General features: G+C 37.0%; 1 non-coding gene across 1 annotated transcript; it reads right to left on the reverse strand.

The window, feature by feature from the left end:
- Nucleotides 1–200: 200 nt before the first annotated feature.
- Nucleotides 201–273, reverse strand: TRNAC-ACA (transfer RNA cysteine (anticodon ACA)). The gene has a single exon. It is a non-coding gene; the product is annotated as a tRNA-Cys (tRNA).
- Between the last annotated feature and the right edge of the window lie 15,578 nt (nucleotides 274–15,851).

The following is a 15,851-nucleotide window of genomic DNA, read 5'->3' on the forward strand; positions in this document are numbered from 1 at the left end:
CAACAAAGGACAGAAATGGCATGGACCAAATATACCAAAAGATATTAAGAAGAAGTGGCAAGAATACACAGAAAATGAAGTGGCTCAGTTGTGTCTGAATCTTTGCCACACCACGGACTGTCACCTATCATGCTCCTCCGTCCATGGGATTTTCCAGGCAAGAGTACTGGAGTGGGTTGCCATTTCCTTCTCCAGAGGATCTTCCTGACCCAGGGATCGAACCTGGGTCTCCTGCATTGTAGGCAGATGCTTTACCATCTGAGCCACCAGGGAAGTACAAAAAAAGATCTTTATGACCCAGATAACCACAATGGTGTGATCACTCACCTAGAGCCAGAAATCCTAGTTTGCAAAGTCATGTGGGCCTTAGGAAGCATCACTACAAATAAAACTGGTGGAGGTGGTGAAATTCTAACTGAGCTATTTCAAATCCTAAAAGATGATGCTGTGAAAGTGCTTCATATGCCAGCAAGTTTGGAAAACTCAGCAGTGGCCATGGGACTGGAAAAGATCAGCTTTCATTACAGTCCCAAAGAAGGGCAGTACCAAACAATGTTCAAACTACCACACAATTGCATTCATTTCACATGCTAGCAAAGTAATACTCAAAATTCTCCAGGCTAGGTTTCAATAGTACATGAACCAAGAATTTCCAGATGTACAAACTGGATTTAGAAAAGTCAGAGCAACCAGAGTTCAAATTGCCAACATCCCGTTGGATCATATAAAAAGCAAGTGAATTCCAAAAACAAAAAATCTGCTTCATTGACTATGCAAAAGCCTTTGACTGTGTGGATCACAACAAATTGTGGAAAATTCCTCAAGAGATGGGAATACCAGACCAACTTACCAGCCTCCTGAGAAACCTGTATGCAGGTCAAGAAGCAACAGTTAGAACCATATATGGAAAAATGGACTGGTTCAAAATTGGAAAAGGAGTATATCAAGGCTGTATATTGTCACCCTGCTTATTTAACTTCTATGCAGAGTACTTCATGAGAAATGCTGGGCTGGATGAAGCACAAGCTGGAATCAAGATTGCTGGCAGAAATATCAGTAAACTCAGATATGCAGATGACACCACCCTTATGGCAGAAAGCAAAGAGGAACTAAAGAGCTTTTTGATGAAAGTCAAAGAGGAGAGTGAAAAAGCTGGCTTAAAACTCAACATTCAAAAAACAAAGATCATGGCATCTGGTCCCATCACTTCATGGCAAATAGATGGGGGAACAATGGAAACAGTGAGAGACATTATTTTCTTGGGCTCCAAAATCACTGCAGATGGTGATTACAGCAATGAAATTAACAGATGATATTCCTTGGAAGGAAAGCTATGACAAAACTAGACAGCGTATTAAAAAGCAGAGACATCACTTTGCCAACAAAAGTTAGTCTAGTCAAAGCTATGGTTTTTCCAATAGTCATGTATGGATGTGAGAGTAGGACCATAAAGAAGGCTGAGGTCTGAAGAACTGATGTTTTGAACTGTGGGGTGGAGAAGACTTTTAAGAGTCCCTTGGACTGCAAGGAGATACAACCAGTCAATTCTAAAGGAAATCAACCCTGAATATTCATTGGAAGGACTGTTGCTGAAGCTGAAGCTGCAAAGGTCTTAGAAAAGACCCTGATGCTGGGAAAGATTGAAGGCAGAAGGAGAAGGGGACAACAGAGGATGAAATGGTTGGATGGCATCAACAACTCAATGGACATGAGTTTGCGCAAGCTCCAGATGATGGTGAAGGACACAGAAGCCTGACGTGCTGCGGTCCATGGTGTTGCAAACAGTCAGACTGAATGACTGAACAGCAATGAATTCTGAAATTTAGATTGATTTCTAGAAAATGGTAGACTCTTAATAAACATTTTTGAGTAAATTAAGGAAGTGATAAATGAATTATTGCAAAGGAAATATTTCAGGTATGAATGATATGAATTCTCTAGTGCATAGAAAGGTGAAAACTACCTTTATAATATAAAAATTATTACATCTTAATTTATGGGAGTATCTAGGAATGTTTAGAGAGGAAATATAAATTATAAAGAGAAGAGTGCTTAGGACCAATCCTTGAAAAATCTACTTGAATTAAAATTTGAAGGAGCTGGCTGCTGTAGTAAAAAAGAATAGAAGAAACAGGAGTTGTGAAAGTAGGGGGAAAACTAGTTGAAGGTTTCAGTCTGGAGCCACTGTGCTGCGGGGTCAGTGCTGTTGGGAGGGTATGCTTTACAAAAACAAGGAAGTGATAAATGATCTTTGTAGCTGTATTTTTCTCTGAAAATATGGGAGCGGAAGTCTAATTGGTGAGGAGTAAGTGAAAGCATCATTCTGTTTGTTTGAGATCTACTTCTGAGACACAACTGCTATGTGATATTGAACCATAATATCTGCAACCTAGTTTCTTCATTTATAAAATGAAAATAATAAAAGATGCCTCATTGACCTCACAGGGTTACCACAAGGACCGAGTGACCACAGTCCGCAGACCTTCCTAGTATGTGACATATAACTATGAAAATTTTTATTTGGGGCAATGATATTTCAAATGAATTATTTAAAAAGAAAAAAAGAAATTTTGGATATTCATTTGTAAACTTTTTTCCCCAGTAATCTAGGCTTACCTGTAATCAAGGCTGAGTCTGTCAAAAGGCTGAGGGAACTCAGGGCAGGCTGCCCCCAAATACGCCAAGGTGGTGTATTGATTATTTCCAATTAAAGTTACTTGAGGAATAGCTGGTATAAGAACACTCTGACCCTCCTGTGTTCACTTGAAAACAGGAAATAAAGCTCCCGTGTGAAGATGTTCTCCCCAGACCTGGAGCAGGGAGAGCATCCTTATTCCCAGTGATAGGGAAGCCAAGGCAAAGAAAGCTGTATAAACAAGCCTTTTATTTCTTCATTAATTTACTACCCCAAACAGAAACCTGTTTGTTTTGTCAAATCTTCACAAATAATTGATTCTTTTTATAAAAAATATATATAAAAAAAACCTGTTTAAATCACTTGTTAGTCCCATACCTATGGGGCCTCCATAGGTACAAAATTAAATTTGTGTGCTTGTATTTTTCTCCTGTTAAACTATCTTATGTTAATTTGATTATTAGACTAGTGAAAAGAACCCAGAAGAGTAGAGGAAACTTTTTTTCCTCTCCTCTACAAAGCTGTTAACCGTTTCCTCCTTATCTTCTTTTACAATATTAGCCTATGATAGACAGGGAGATATGTATACTACAAGCATTAGGCAAAGACCACACAATTTTTGACTCTCACTCATAAAAATAATCTGTTATCAGATTATCAGGTTAATGGAGCATGTCTCAGCTGGCTCAGCCCTGGGCAGCATTAAATCATCTAACTTGATAGCCAAAATTTACTAAATCCAGTCAAATCCCAGTTCCTCCAGTCTTCACATTCCTGAAGCATGCACATATGGATAGAAAGTCCAGGATTCATTGGACCACTTGGAGAATTGAGCAAAACCCTGGCAATAAAGGGAATGACAGCTTCTTTATAGTTACGTGCAGCTCTGAAAGGTTTGTAGCAAAGTCAGGCAAGGAAACAAGAAACTATTGCTCTGAAAATGGCTTTCTTAATTTTTTCCCCCCATCTCCTTTATATAAGTTCAGTGAGGTGATGGGGCTCTGTGGACAACCTTTTTAAGTGTTCTTTTTTTTCCTCTTCTTGCTTTGTAATTGTATAAGTAGGTGACAAAGTTCTCACTAATTTTGTTTTTCTTATCCACAAAATAGGTCAATGGTATATACTTTAAAAATCTGCCTATAGTGATTAAATGATGTGTATATAGTCGCCACGTCTCTTATATTCATTTTATTTTTGTTCACCCTGTTTACCTTTGCCCCTTCCTTGAGTCTCACAACATTTCAAATAACTACTAATGTACTAACTGAAATAATGTGTGTTCTGTATATAAAAAGCCACAGCATCTTAACAAGGCCATTGGATGGCCAAGGTTAGAATGAACACAGTTCTAATAGTAAGACAAAAGAAAAGGACAGGGTGAAGAATGTGACATTTCAGCTTATTTTTGCTGTGTCATTTCTGAAAATATATTGGAGTATAATTCCCTGTAATCATAAGGAAACATGGTCCCTGTTCCAGAGATTTCACCAGTAAAAGAAAGAAAGTAGAAATATGAAAATACACAGATTTGTAATTGTAAAACTACAAAACTAAATGCATGGTACATAAATAAGAATGAAATGACCATAGGTTTTATGTATGGGTAAAATGGAATCAGAATATTCGACCCAGTCTCTTTCAAAGAATGCACTTAGAAAACCCAGACAAGTATATGGAGGATCATTTTGAGGACTCAGAAAAGGCAAGAGAAACAGCAAGGTCAAAGAAGACTACTGAACCAGGGGTAGTCAGTTGAATTTTTTTTTTTTTTTCTCCTCTGATATCCCCCAGCCTAGTCTCAGTGTCCAGTCTGCTAGAAACTGAGAAGAGAGCATAGGCATGAACAGAGAGAGGCTCCAGAACATCTTAGTTCAGGCTCAAGGTGTACGGAACTGTAAGTAACAGTGGTAGCATCTGAGACCCACATACACCTAAAACTGAGATGATGGCAGGGAAACTTTCCTATAAGAGTAGCTGGGATCACAAAAGAGCAGGGGAAATACATATCCCTTTGTTTCTTTGTCTCTCTGTGTCTTTCTTTTGCTTCTGTACCTCAGACGGGGGTATAGTGGTAGGAGGGCATGATCGAGTGAATAAATAATGCTCCAACTTTATGCTCTCAGGACCAATAAAAAGGACCAAGAATCACAGAGGACCAGGGAGATAATGAAGTTACTATATAGAGATGTTTATGAATGCCCAGGTTTACCCTCAAAGATGTGTTAGGTAGTTAGACTAGGAAAAAGAAGTCCAGAATGGCGGCGGCTAAAAGACAAAGAAGGGAAAGGCCCGCGAAAATAGAACAAAGGAAGGTCAGAGGACCAGAGGGAGGACCTCAGGTGGAACAAACAGCACTCCTGGCTGCCCAGTTTACATAGGGCAGGCCCGGGAGAGGAGAAAACATATAAAAAGAGGAGCCAAAGGGCCAGGGCTCTCCCTTGTCTTTGCATCTTTGGGTCGGCATGTCCTCACGCCTGGAGGATGTATTTTCCTGTTATTTTCTAAATAAAACTGAGCTGTAACATTGATCTGTCCAAGAGCTATAACACGATCTGTCTGAGACCTGAGAGCTATAACACAGTCTGAGAGCTGTGACATGACGAGGTTTTTAACATCCATTGATCAATTATTTTTTGAGATGAGACAGAACTGAGGAGATTACACTCCCTTGACGGATGTACATATGATAATCCTACACACCATACTAAAGACCTTGAGCACCGAATCAAAAGGTAGACTGCCACTCAGGTCCCAGACTAGCTATGGGTGATGCACACCTGGGAATGATCCAGATAGAATTGCAAAAACTTTGAAAATGAAAATGACATTGAAACCACTTCCTACAGAAGACTGCTGGTCAGAACTTGTGACCTAATCCTAACTAGACCTATTGTCTGATAAAACCAAAATATCAACATACATAATAGGATTTAAACAAGAGCCTCATAAGACAATATTCAAATGTCAAAATGTAATACAAATAGTTTAACATGAAGAAATAGGAAAAAAATCTCAGTTTAAGTGGAGGGAAAAAAAGACACCCATGCAGAGATAACACAAATATTGTATTTATCTAATACATTTTTTAAAGTAGCTAATAGTCCAAGAAATAAGGGCAAGCACTCTTGAAACAAATGGAAAGATAAAGAATATAAGCAATGAAATAGAAGACTTAAAGAAGAAACAAAGAAAATTCTAGGATTAAAAACTACAATTAATAAAATAAAATACTTAAAATGTTCACTAACAGAATGGAAATGACAGAGAAATTAGTCCTTCAACTTGAAAATATATAAATTCAAAATATATAATCTAAAAACAGAGAGACAATAGGTTGAATAAAAATAATAGGCTCAGGGACCAAGGAGGCAATACCAAAATGTCTAACATTGGTGTCGTCAGATTGCCAAATAATATTTATATATATATATATATATTTTTTTTTTTTAATGATGGTTAAAACTTCCCAAATTTGGTAAAAGACATAAACTTGGCTTCAAGAAGCTCAGTGAACTTTTAAAACAATAAACCTAAATAAATCCATGCTCAGATACATCATAATCAAGCTATTGAAAATTAAGAAAAAAAATCAGGAAGGTATCCAGAGGAAAATGGCATGTAACTTGTAAGGGAGTGAGAATTTGAATGGCTAAAGTTTCAAATCGGAAAATTTGGAGGCCAAAAGCAAGTTTTACTACATTTTTAAAGTGCTGAACTTTAGAATATGAATTTACACATGTGCTAAAATTCATAAAATTATTTCAAAAGAGAAAGTTTTACTCTATATTAATTTTAAAAGTAAAATTTGAAATAAGTACTTAAATAAAAAGAATGAAATACTGAAGAAGTATTAATTTTAAAAAATGAAATAATGAGAGTAAAGTAACTTATCTTTGCTATCTTCTCCTCCAAAAGCTGCCACATTCTATTTCATTGATTTTTACTTCAAACTCTTCTGGAAGAGGGACCCCATCTTTCAAATCCTTACTCTCCTGCTTTCACTGAGGTCAGGCTCACATAAAATAGTCATTGAAGAAACAGAGATCGTGAAAAAACCTAAGGAAGTGTACATGGACCACAGTGTCCATAAAGTGTGTTTATTTAAATAATTTAGTTTTTAATTTTTTATTAACATTCTAGTCTACATTTTAAGAGTCAAATGGTTCTATGAAACTAATTAATTATTCTGACTACTCTCAATTTACAGTTCCCTATAGACAGCCATCTTCCACATTTTTAGCTGATTCTTTTGACACTTAATATAATAAGATTTTATTGCTCCTTTTAAAGTTTTCTTGGTCATAAGAATTATCTCCTAGCTTCTTCAAATGTAATGTGATGGTTTAATCTTTTTTCTTACACACACACACAAATTCAGACACTTCCTGTTTCCCATATTCTCTCAAAATAGACAAAATGTTAAAACATATTCACTGTTTGGATTATTTTACATTAAATGTCAAACAGCTACTAAATGATCCATGCATATTACTGTGGTTATTTTTTCTCCTTTTTTTCCTTATCTATATATTTTCAATTGTCATAGCTTGTTGTTATTCAGTCACTCAGTTGTGCCCAACTCTTTGCAACCCCATGGACTGCAGCATGCCAGGCTTCCCTGTGCTTCACCATCTCCCAGAGTTTGCTCAAATTCATGTCCATTTAATTGAGATGCCATCCAACCAGCTCATCTTCTGTTGCCCCCTTCTTCTCCTGCCCTCAATCTTAGGACATGGCTTAGTTAATTTATTTTTCTATGTATTTGTTATGAATCATACCACAACCTTCAAAGTGACACACCTCCTCTCTGTTTAAACCCATTGGGGTGTCTACCACTTTAAAAAAGTAAATCTTTTTAAGAAGTATTTCCTGCCTCTTCTAACCTGCTTAGTTACCTGGTAAATCTCTAGACCTGCTGAATATTAGTCACTATGACTTTCCTTTCACATCCTCCAAAGGACTCCCTTTGCCTTTGTCTTCTGTTAGATACTCCGTTTCTTAAATCAAATATTTTTAAATGTTCTCACTTCATAATACCCTTTGTGTCATATTGATTTTTTTTATGATACTCCTAAGCCAAAAGAAATACCTAACATTATTGTTAAGAATTTTAGTCCCAATGACTTTATACTAGGAGTTTAAGTGGTACTAATAATGTTACTGTATCCTCCTTCATGAATACTTCATATACTCTATGAAGTGAAGTCGCTCAGTCATGTCTGACTCTTTGCGACACCATGGACTCTAGACTACCAGGCTCCTTCGTCCATGGGATTTTCCAGGCAAGAGTACTGGAGTGGGTTGCCATTTCCTTCTCCAGGGGATCTTCCCAACCCAGGGATTGAACCCGGGCATTGCAGGCAGACACTTTACCGTCTGAGCCACCACACTGAAGGCAAATTCTAAGGGAAGCCCAAATACTCTATGGTATACTGTTACTTTGCAGTATCTTCCAAGGAAAGTTGATACAGTTTGAAAAATGTGGTACCAGTTTCTAAGTCTTTCTCTTTCACAGTTCACTTCTTATCTTTGGTGGTATCTAGAATCTTCCAGCAAATGAAAATATCAGGGTTCTTTTTTTTTTGGTGACATTGGCATTTAAAATGCCCATCTTCTGCCCCGATATTTGATTGATATTTTGTCTCAATGTAGATTTGAGATCATATGATCTCAAATAATAATAATCATAGATCATATTATAGGTGCTTTTTGGAGCTCAATGTAAGCTTAGGGAGGGCAGTGATGTTTTCTGTATTATTTCCAAATACTTGGCAGATAATAGTGAGAGAATCAATAAAGATATCCCCATATAGGGCTAAGACAGGTTCACCAATGACATCCCAACATGAATAAGGGATTTTATTTTTTTAATGACTTGAAAATATGACGAATTGTTTGGAAAAGTATATCAAATTATCTGAAACTACAGTGCAAAATAGATTAAAATGCTTACATGTTAGCAAGTAGAAATGAAAAATTGGTGAAAAATTTATAGTTTTGAACTAAATTATACCATTTAATTATAACAGTGTCTCTCATCTTTTAAATTAATAAGATATTGCTTCTGTTTTTAATGATGTCAATACTGTAGTCAGCTTGGGCTCAGTTGGTAAGCTAGTTTATCATAACTTGAAAGTCATCCTATATTTATAGTATATTAAATGCATGAACCAATAATTCTGAGGCTGGAATAATGCATCAATCCATAATGAGAACTGCTTTTAATTTAGCCATTGATAAGTAAAAGATAATTCAATATTCATCTTCTAGGAAAGTTATTTTAATAATGATCCAGTTGTCCTTTCTCAATAATAAAGTCAACCACTCAAGCAAACTTGCCATGTTCTAATCTCAGTGAAAATGAGCGTGTCTAAGTCCTTTTAGATCAGCACTAATGAGGCTGGCCTCTGAGACTTGAGTCCTTCATGAGTCCCATGGACTCATGCTATATTCCATTCCAAGACAAATTTCATGCAGCTGCAAGTATGAGAATTAAATGGGAGGTCTATAAATGCAAACTTACCATTATTACAATAAGTAATTCAAATCAGCAGCAGTAGCAGTTTTTATAGCAAGGGCAAGAATATTATATGCTCATTCCATTAACTTTTATTCCGTATCTTGAATTCATACATTCTCAAGTTGGGAGTATCCTAAATTTATGAATCTTAATCTCCCTTAACCTCTGACTTATGCATAAAGTTCCTCAGTTTTGAAAACAGCTATTATCTTCAGTCTCCATTATACATAGGAACAGTCTTCACCCCTCTTTTTTTAATATCCTCTTTTCTTCATTCTTCATATGATACTGGTTTTCAGTCTTTCTCAGAGTATGTTAAGTAAAGCTATATACAACCCTTTAGAAATGGTCTGACTAGCTGAACAAACAAGGGTATTAACATGCTCACCCTATATGAATTAGTCTACCAACACATCCAAAAGTTGCCTTAACTTTTAATGCAACCTGGTTCACATGGTCTTATTATTGACTGAAACGCATGTAAGTTTCTCATGAGTCTTTTTTGTGTCATAAGCTACTCAGTTTTCCCTCCTCCCAGTCATTGTGGGAATCCAGGTCCCAGACTCTGTTTATACCTGGACATTTGTATTGACATTAGTACACCAGGCAAGTGTTCCTTAAAGTTCACTTTCATCCTTTCACTTCCTGAAGAAACTCCATCATCTTTCTCCATGGTTTCCCATCCATGTTTTCATGACCATATTTGTCTTGATAAAGACAATCTCGAATTTGGCCCTAATAAATCATCAGAAAGAAGTTCCAACAGAGTCTATCCTCCACATTAGACTTTGGTTTCAGGAAGCGACAAATGGGTTCTTTGGTCAGTCTTTTCCTTCACCATACTTCTGGTTTTCTCATGCTACCAGAAGCATTAACTCCTGACATTTCTATTCTTAACAGTTGCTGACTGATCACTTTTTTATTTCTAATTTATTCTTTGAAAGAAGTTGCTACAATTTCTATTTTTTTGTAGGCTACTTAAATTTCAGCATAGAAAGCTAGATGTTTTATAGCTATAGTTGAGAGGTTCTATTTCAGACTGTAATAAAATGGAGAAGTTTTAAGTCATAGAGCTGAAGTGTTATAGTAAAAGATTGTTACTGATTTTATCACATGCATAATGACATAATCAATCTATGCATATTTGAGGGAGAGGTAAATACCTAAACTTTCTAGTGTCACTCAAAATAAAAATAAGACTCATGGCCTTTATATTTGGAAATGCTTTGTCTAATTCACAAATAATGACTGAATTACTATTTTTTTCTCTGCTTTCAAGATGTTTACAATATATTAGTATTTGGGGAGACACTTAAACCTTCTAGAAACATCAGATTAAAACTTATAATAATAAGAACCTTTACAGATAAGATTTTATTTAATCCTCACAACAACTGTATGATTCAAACCTATATGGTATTTTAATCATTTTGCAGACAAAGAGTTTACGGCTAAAAGAAGAAAGGTACACAGAATGTAAGTGGATAGAATTGTGTCAGCCTCAAGTGTGCCAAGTCCTCATTTGGTGTTCTTTCTGCTTTACTTCTAACAGGATCTCTGTCCCATCCCTCTTTTCCAAATTCAGAAAGAGAATCTAATTAGAAAGTTGTTGTTTTTTTTTCCTTCAGTAAGTATACTATATTGCATTTAAATTTCTTACCAATTTCCCATATTTATTATCAAATTCTTAGAACCTGAAGTAAGTTCACAACTATAAACAGAAATATAGGGTGTAAAATATATGTATTATAGGTGGTACCAGTCAGTAATTTGCTAATAAGTGTTTAACAGTAGGTTCTTGGGGGAATGGGAATGCTACTTTGTAGCATTTGTCTATTCCCTGGTGCTCAGAAGGTAAAGAATAGGCCTGCAGTGTGTGATACCCAGGTTCAATCCCTGGGTTGGGAAGATCCCCTGAAAAAGAGAATGGCTATCCCCTCCAGTATTCTTGCCTAGAGAATTCCATGGACAGAGGAGCCTGGCAGGCTACAGTCCATGGGATCACAGAAAGTCAGATACGACTGAGTGACTAACACTTTCACTGCTGCTGCTGCTGCTGCAAGTCGCTTTGGTCGTGTCCGACTCTGTGCGACCCCATAGATGGCAGCCCACCAGGCTCCCCCATCCCTGGGATTCTCCAGGCAAGAACACTGGAGTGGGTTGCCATTTCCTTCTCCAATGCATTAAAATGAAAAGTGAAAGGGAAGTCGCTCAGTCGTGTCCAACCCTCAGCGACCCCATGGACTGCAGCCTTCCAGGCTCCTCCATCCATGGGATTTTCCAGGCAAGAGTACTGGAGTGGGGTGCCATTGCCTTCTTTTCACTAATTATGGTGTAAATACTCCTACCACGGCTGATTCCAAGCTACAATAAAGATGTCTGTGACTGTAAAGCAGTTGTGGAATTGGGAAAAGATGTTCACAGTCAGCTGTTAGAGGCTGGGAGGAGCTGCCACCAGCCCTCATTGATTACTTTCCCCACTAGAACACTTTGTTTAAATTAGTCACACTCTTGGCTATATTCCATCACTTTTTAATTTTTCCCTTGTGAACTTTATTGAGGAATAATTTACATACAATAAACTGCATCCATGTAAAGTGTACAATTCATTGAGTTTTGACAGTTGTATAGACCCCTGAAACCATCAACTACATTAAAGGTGCATCACTTCCATTATGCTTCAGTGCAGTATACCCCTCACTCCATTCCTGGCAACTATGATACACTTTTAATCCCAACAGATTAGTTTACATTGTATATAAATGGAATTATACAGTAAGCAGTCTTCTGTGTCTAGCTTCTTTCTCTCAGGATATTTGACATTCATCTATATTGTAGTATATATTAATAGTTCATATGGCTAACTGGAATTTTCACTGTATGGATATACTACAGTTTGTCTTTCCATTCACTTCATTACATAATTGAACTGTTGCTCATTGTTAGCTATTGGAAATAAGACTTTATGAACAGTGGCATATAAATATTTGTGGAGAGGCATGTTTTTATTTCTATTAGGTAAATATTGATAGCTTATGGTGAACAGTGTTGGTTTCATGATCTCTGAAGAAGATTTAGCTTTGGGACCAGGGACCAGTCCTGATCACTCAAGAACTCTTGTATAGCAGGATTTTATTAAAGTATGAGAGGGGACAGAAAGCTTCTGACATAGATCTCAGAAGGGGAATGGAGAGTGCCCACACCCACTGGTCTTATCAAGACCCTATATACTTTTACCAGACCTACTCCCACAATATACATCTTAAATTAACAGGATTAGAGCTAATAATAGAAAGGTCTTACCAGACCCAATCCTACAACATACTTCTTAGGATAACAAGATTAGTCAGAAAACCTTCTTGTTAAGGAGAAACAGGAGCAAGATACATTGTTATATTGACTAAAACAAAGCAATATAGGGAGGACAAAAAAAGTTTCTCTCCTTTTTCTTCTCCTTGAGAGCCTCAGACCCCTTTCTCCTTCTCGAGGGCCCTGGACCCCTTTCTCCTCCTGGAGGACCTTGGACATCTTACTAACCTTCCCAGGAATTGACTCCCTCAATATCTAGGAGTATAATGGCTATAAAGTGTATGTTAAGCTTTTTACAAAACTGCCAAAATTTTACAAAGTGGTCATACCATTTAGATTCCCACCATTAGTCTCTCTTTTTAATTTTAGCTGGGTAGATAATAATATCTCATTGTGATTCTAATTTGTATACTCTGTTCAACTCTTTGTGACCCCATGGACTATACAGCATGCCAGACTCCTCTGTCCTTCACTGTCTCCCACAGTTTGCTCAGATTCATGTCCATTGAGTCAGTGATGCCATCCAACCATCTCATCCTATGTCACCTCCTTCTCCTCCTGCCCTCAATCTTTCCAGCATCAGGATCTTTTCCAGTGAGTCGGCTCTTTGCATCAGGTGGCCAAACTATTGAAGCTTCAGCATCAGTCCTTCTAATGAATATTCAGGATTGATTTCCTTTAGGAACTCCTTGCTGTCCAAGGAACTCTCAAGAGTCTTCTCCAAAACCATAATTTGAAAGCATCAATTCTTTGGAGCTCAGCCTTCTTTGTGGTCAAGCTCTCACATCTGTACACAGCTACTAAAAAAACCATAGCTTTGACTACAGGCACTTTTGTAGGCAAAATGATGTCTCTGCTTTTTAATATGCTGTCTAGGTTTGTCATAGCTTTCCTTCCAAGGAGCAAGAGTTTTTAAATTTCACGGCTATAGTAACCATCCACAGTGATTGTGGAGCCCAAGAAAATAAAATCTGTCACTACTTTACTCTTTCCCCTTCTGTTTGCCATGACGTGATAGCTCCAGGTGCCATGATCTTAGTTTTATCTTTTTTTTGTATTTATCTGATAATTAATGATACTTATCATTTATCTATTTTTTATTGGCCTTTCATACATATCATTTTCTGAAGTGTCTTTTCAAATTGTTTTCACTTAAAAAATTGAGTTGTCGGAATTCTTTTCATATTTGGGGTACTAGTAAAAGCATTTACTTTAATTTTTCAAAAAAAAATGTAGATGAATATTAGATGAAGTTTAGAATGAATTATAGAAAAATAATAACCCCATGCATTCAACAGTACTTTTATGGCATAATTATATACCTTTTGTTAAATTTTGAAAAGCACAAGAGTTCTATGAGGGAAATATAGTAGTTATAATTATCTTGACTTTCAGAATGGATAAACCAAGTCTCAGGTAGGCAGTAGAGCACTTGTTAAGCATATGGGCTTTGGAATTAGACTACCTAAAGTTCAAATTGTCCCTCACCATTTATTAACTAAGGAATCTTAAGCAAGGTAATTGAGATTCTATAAAACTCAGCTTTGTCACTGGTACAATGTGGAAAAAAACAATAGTATTTAAATTGGATAATTGTGAGGATTAAATAAGATAAGGCTTACACAATTACAAATTTCCACAAGCTATAATTAAAAGACGAATGTAAGTACCAGAAAAACTGCCCATCCAGATTAACACAGGGAATTAAAGACAAGAATGATGATATTCAGCTGAGAAAGTCATGAAGATGAATTATGGGAACCTCAAGCTTCCAGTGGTTGTTTTTAATCACCAAGGAAGGAAACTCTCTTGAAAACAAATCAAAATTTAAAAAAGCAATATCAAGGAGTAGAGAGAAAGAGATTTCTGCAGATTTGATTTGCACAAGTGGCTTCAACCATCCCTGAATCTAGATTAATACACACTGTTAGTAAAAATCTACTACATATGCCAGTCTTGATTCAGGATTATTTGGAGAGCAGAAGGGCCACGAGAGGGCTGTTCTGTGATGACGTGATGCAGAAGAGACTCACACCAAAGAAAGGTATCTGTGTGATTTTAATCAAAATGAATCTGATGGAAGCAGACTCTTATTAGGTTTTGACCAGATCTTGTCTTCGCTTGACTATTGGCACCCCACCATACACATAAATCAACTCTATTTAGTTAAACACAATGTATGCCTTGCACACCAGCACACATAGCATCTTTCCTGCCAGGCATAAGGCTTCTGTGGGCAGTACTGTGTTGTAAATCAATATTGTTGTCATCACCTCTCAGAAAGGAAATCCTTCCCAATGTCCATATTCATTGTATCTATAGAGAGTTTTATTGTTTATTGACGGACTGACTTATTTGATCATCACTTGAAAGAATTTTGACTGGCAGAGATGGGGGTATAGGCTGCAGCCAGAAAAAAGAGCAAAACCATCAAGAGATAAACGTGTAAGAAATTGAAAGACTGTTGCCTAATGGAAGAATAGGTAAGTGGCAAGAGTAGAAAGACTAACTGAGGAAAAGATGTAGAGAGCACCAGCTGGAAAGGTGAGGAGCCTGGAATTCCCTCCCAAAATAAAGAAGAGTCACTCAGAGAGAGTAGGTTTGAGCAAAGAAATGCCCTCTGCAGAGGTGTCAGACAGAGTAACATGGCTTAATGGAGAGAATCAAGGAGGAAGGAACCACACAGAAGGCTCTGACAATAGTTTAAACAGTAAATAAAAAAGCTTGACCAAGAGTCATAACAGTACGAATCAAGAGGTGTCTTGGGGGATGGAACTAAAGATCTTGTCACATAATTTGTTATGGAGGGTACAGGAAGAATCAGAGGTGATTCCTGGGTTTGGACCAAGGTAGACCTACAGGAGATCCTGCTGGCATTCACAGAGCCAGGACTTGCAAAGATAGGAAGAAATGGGTGGTTTGGAAGGAGAGAAGGATTAAGAATGATGGTAGCTTAAATGTGGACTTTTTGAGGTTGAATTATAGGAAGGTTACTCAGGTAGCAGGCCATAGAAAATGAATATCTGGACAAAAAAGAGAGGTAAGGATCAGATATAGAAAATCTGGAACCATAGGCAAGGAGGCCAGGTTTTAAAAACAAGTGAAGGAAATACAGCTCTAGGATAGAAGTCAGCAAGCTACTGCCTGTGTGCCATATTTGGCCTGCCAACCTGTTTATTACCACTACAAAACTTTTTATTTTGAAATAGTTGTAGATTCATGTCAAGTTGTAAAAATTAATAAAGAGGTCCCATATAACCTTTACTCAGTTTCCCACACTAGTACTATAAAATCTTTTAGAACTCTAATCAGAGGATGAGATAGCTGGATGGCATCACTGATGCAATGGACATGAACTTGGGCAAACTTAGGAGATGGTGAGGGAGG

The sequence above is a fragment of the Bos taurus genome, chromosome 10 (genome assembly GCF_002263795.3).
Source record: "Bos taurus isolate L1 Dominette 01449 registration number 42190680 breed Hereford chromosome 10, ARS-UCD2.0, whole genome shotgun sequence".
Classification (NCBI taxonomy): Eukaryota; Metazoa; Chordata; class Mammalia; order Artiodactyla; family Bovidae; genus Bos; species Bos taurus.